Source organism: Ixodes scapularis, unplaced genomic scaffold (genome assembly GCF_016920785.2).
Source record: "Ixodes scapularis isolate PalLabHiFi unplaced genomic scaffold, ASM1692078v2 PGA_scaffold10__122_contigs__length_95168666, whole genome shotgun sequence".
NCBI lineage: Eukaryota > Metazoa > Arthropoda > Arachnida > Ixodida > Ixodidae > Ixodes > Ixodes scapularis.
The window spans coordinates 27,944,756-27,949,323 of NW_024609836.1; the positions used below are offsets into that span (position 1 = coordinate 27,944,756).

Below are 4,568 nucleotides of genomic sequence, written 5' to 3' on the forward strand. Positions count from 1 at the left end.
CGAATATTGGAATTATTTTTCAGTCTGATGCGAGGAGCAGTCGTAACAGTGCTTTGGAAATAGCGCCAAAGCCCTGTCATCTCTGAGCGTGACATCATACCCAGATTTGTCGGAACTTCTGCTCTTGCGTGCCTACAATGCCCATCAAAGCTATGCATGTGCACTCTTGATATTGTCAGAAAGGCCAGACAAAGACGTCACAACCAGTGTCACATGCAGGGTAATATACCTGGCAAGCTTGCAATTCCATGTGCTGCCCACATGAGCAAAACGCGCTTGGCGGCCGAAAAATCTGGATATGACGCAACGACCGGCCTAAGGTCTCTCGAGTTTTCTCGCATTTAGTTACATCTTCAGGATTCACAGGATAACATTATGCTGGAATCTGGCTCAAACTCAGTTTTTTTAAGAACCTCTTTACTCCCCTTTAAAGGCAGACGCACAGGGAGCACTTTCTGCATGGCTGAAATCCCTCCCGTAGTGTCCTTCTCTCCCCTCCCACTTGCACTCTTCTCTCCTCCTTCCCCGAAAACAGAATGTCCAAAAACTAGCCCCCACAGAGAGGAGGCAGTGTCTCTTCCTCTTTGGGGTGCAAACGAGGAAAGCGAGGGACAGCTTCCTAATCGTTTTGCATTCGTCAGCCTTTAAGAGTGTTGGCTATTCATTCCGGTAAATACAACCACTGGTGCCAGTATCATTGCTTGTTTTGTTCTCTTCTTGTGCATCTGAGTTCTGTCAGAGAAGACCAATAAGCTAACTTTTTATGTCTTTGATGTGTTTGCTTACAAAACACAATGAGCACAGAACCTATAGGTTTTCCAATTTCTCGAAAGAGAATACCAGCTGACTTTTCTGCACAGTAGACATATTCTAGAATATTAATAAATATTGTTATTATTTTGTGTAACTAAAATTCCAAGCAAAATAATCCAAGTGCATTTCTTTGTAGTTTGTGGTTACAGTCTTTGAAACTTCTAACTATGCCATCGAAGTGTTACGTTTGAAGCAAAAACTCTATACTGCACGTCTGTTGCTAATTGCCTGCATAATAAATAAAGAGTAATTGGCAGAAACTTTGCTAGGGAACCTTTATCAATTAAATAAGTTCTTTTTTCCGTTCTATGAAATTAGGTGTTTCGAAGTTATTTTTCATTTCTCATATTACGTTATAATTTGCTTCACATTTGCTTTTAACTGAAAAATTACTACTCCCCCATTCCTAAAGTAAATTCAAGCTTGGACTTGCCTGACACCCAAGAATCTATTGTTGCAATGAAGGTGTAAGTAGCATCCTCAGGTGACTGATTCAAACAATTGAAAGCTTCTTCGTCCACCTCCGTTCCATCCAGCATGTGTACCTGGAAACAGGGTATGTTATTTTGAGAATAAGAATGGCTAAGTACATAATTTCAACTGCTGAAATTATTTTACAAACCTTGATGTCTCCATTGCAGCATATACCGAACTCTATGGCCTTTTTCTTTAAGGCGTCGAAAGTGGCAACCACTGCCAGTTTCTTTATTGTTTTATCAAGGCTCCAGATCTTGACTATCATCTGAAAAACAGTGAACGTACAAATGCAAAGTTTATGTTATGTGCTACAAAACAACTGTAATATAGAAAAAAAAAATAAGGGTGCAAGTTAGCTGGTAAAGCATTGCTACAATTTAACAGAGTGTCTACAAAATTAGTGATCTTAAATTCCCCGACTTTTCCCAGTTTTCCCTTGACTATTTTGATAAAATCCCGTGAGCATTTGCGGGTCAAAGGATCATATTTCAGAAACATTATTCGGCATGGCTGTGCTCATGCGCAACCATCTAGCTTTGTTCCGCATTGCCATTCCACTTTTACTGATCATTTTCCCTGGTGGGGCCAATGTTTTGACGATATTCACTGATAATTTCACGACTTTTCCAAATGAAAACCTATTTACGTTACTCCCCACTACTGCAAATTAAAGTTATTAGACATTGCGGGTGTAAAAACTAGGGAGCCTTCATGTGCGCTTTGCTAGGGTAATGCCACCCTTTGTAATACCACTCACCGACAAACCAGCAGCCATTTTGGTCCTTGGCGATAATCCGTGGGCTTATAACCCTCCCAGAAACAAGCACCTTATCTCACAAGTTCAGAGCAGCGTTGTGGAACCCACGGAGGGAGGATTAGCATTTCCCCTTTGGATGGGAGGACCGATGGACACAAAGGCCACTTTCGGCGCACGGGGAAACAATTAGGAACAAAATGGCGGTGGACGAGGGTGTGGGAAAGGGAAACAGGCAGTTGGCATCACCCTATGCGAAGCGCACATGAAGGCACCTTAGTAAAGACTTGCAACGAATGATATAATATATCTTAAAAAACTAGAAAAGCCTGCCTAGAGGTTTTTTGTTTGGCCTACATTTTCCAATTGTCTGTGCTATACTGAAAAAGTGAGTTGCAGGGTGTCCCCCGTTTTTAAATTTAAGGTAATTTCCACACAAATCACTGGTATCATACCTTCAAAATCGTCGAACAATAGTGAACTCCGCAGCCTGATCACAAGACAGTTGAGGAGTTTGTACGGGACATATGGATGTATGTCCATCAGCTGAAAGGAAGACAACAACTGTAGCTCTTCCACTTCCAATTCCATCAACTTGTAGAGCCTGAAGTTTGGGAGGAATGCAGACGCTGCATTTTTCACAAGAAATAATGGAGTTGCCTCATGGCCAGACTCTACCACAATATGCAGAAGCTGGCCGAACTGCAGGTTGTACTGGTCCCCACCAAGCACTATGTAAGAACCTGGCTTGTAATGTGTGCCACATAGTGTCACTGACGAAGCAGTCATCAAGGTTTCATGACTAGTGGGCAAGTTTTTCTGAATGAAACACCACAAGTTTTTGTCGAAACTGGCTATTTCAGATGCAGGAGCCAGGTTTAAACTGAAGTACAAAACAGCCATCCTCAATGTTCTGTGTTAATCTGAAGGCAATGTTTCTATTTACACCAGAAAGATAGAACACCTGCACCTGCCTGTCTACACCTGCAGCGTGCGTGTCGTCTTGTCGTCCAGTCTTAACATACAAAACTATGTTTCCGTGTTCTTTTAGGTTGCCCGAGCCATCAGGAGCTACAGTCTAGCATGCTAACATTGGGCAGTGATATGAATGGCCGCAGTAATTGTCATGTGAAACTTTTCGTTTCTGTGCATCTGGCTTGAGAGGTCAGGTGAGCAGAACTGGGCTGGAATGGTATAGCGCCTTGTCATTCATAGCGTGAGCAGTGCAATGAAAGCCAGGACGACGCAGCGCTATTTGATTTAAACTGCTGCCAAGGGCAAGGAACATGGAAAGGAGTAAGTAAACAACCAACACCTCCTAGAGAAGAAGGCCAGAGCGCTCTGAGAGGTTACGTCACAATGGCGGAGGAAGGAAGTCCATGGCGCAACTACGTGAGAATACGCTATCGACGTGAAAACAATGCCCCTTGACAAGCGGCGCGGTGGTGTTCGTTCATGCGCGTTTATCCGACATTAATATACGTTTTAAAGGCGCAGTCTTGTACAATTTATTATATATATAATATAAACGTATTATATAACGCGCTACCAGGGTTGAGAGTACCAAAATTATATTTATGAGTATTCCCGTAACCGCGGGACTACGTGCAGTTCCGCAGCACCCCACACTTTTCGAAAGGACCGCCTGCGATGCTGCTGATGCCACATGGCTCCGATTCTGGTAAATTTACGTTGTGTGTGAGCTGCTGACTGTCTGAAAAGGAACGCTGAGACATCTCAGAAGGGAAGCAAACCGAAAAGAAATCCAGTCGTTGTCGCAGGGAGCGCACACCAGCAAGAGATGGGTCGACAACGTTAAGCCTTTCGTCGCCGCTGCTCTCGTGTGTGGTACTTTTGAGACTTGTTTCCCGTCGTATTTCTGTCATCACCGTAGTCTCGGGTAGTTTTTTTTTTTTTTTTTGTTCGCTTGATGAAACAAGTCCTGCTACTTCGTGAAACAAGTCCTGCTACGGTTTGAGTGACGTGTGACAACTAGCCAACGAAGGCTCTGGTCGACTAATCGATAGACCTCTCTCTCGACAAAGAGAGGCTTCTTGGAGTTCGTGTTCAAATGTGTTCGTCACGGATATTGTGGGACGTATGGATACGATCGACAGGTGAGAAACAACTTATTTACGGGCTTTCTTGTTCATGTAGGACGCAAGTAAGATGCTGCAATCGTTTCTTTTTTTTTAATCGCATGATAAATTGCAATTTTGTTCCTTGTCATTATTCGTATGCAGTTGCGTCGACATTTGTAAATATGCGCGCTAATCTAGTTTTCACTGGAAGATGAAAATCAAGTTTGTGTGATTATTGAAAGTGAGTTGTTTGTGGTTCTGTGTTTATTTATACTAAAGTTATTTTATTGCCTTTTCCGCGTTTATACTAGAATCTTAACTGTATTAAGGTGATAGTATTATTATATACAAAATAAGTTATGTTTTGTTCTAAGGCAGCTCGAGCCCATAGGGAGAAGTAAATTAGTAGACTAAGTAGTAAGTTTAGTACCCCTGCCACAGGG

At 42.6% G+C, this 4,568-nt stretch overlaps 1 long non-coding RNA gene across 1 annotated transcript; it reads right to left on the reverse strand.

The window, feature by feature from the left end:
- Positions 1-1,268: 1,268 nt before the first annotated feature.
- LOC115308782 lies at positions 1,269-2,557 on the reverse strand. The gene is made up of 3 exons (XR_005718116.1): positions 2,500-2,557; positions 1,436-1,555; positions 1,269-1,358 (listed from the first exon to the last, which is right to left on the reverse strand). It is a non-coding gene; the product is annotated as an uncharacterized LOC115308782 (long non-coding RNA).
- Positions 2,558-4,568: the final 2,011 nt, after the last annotated feature.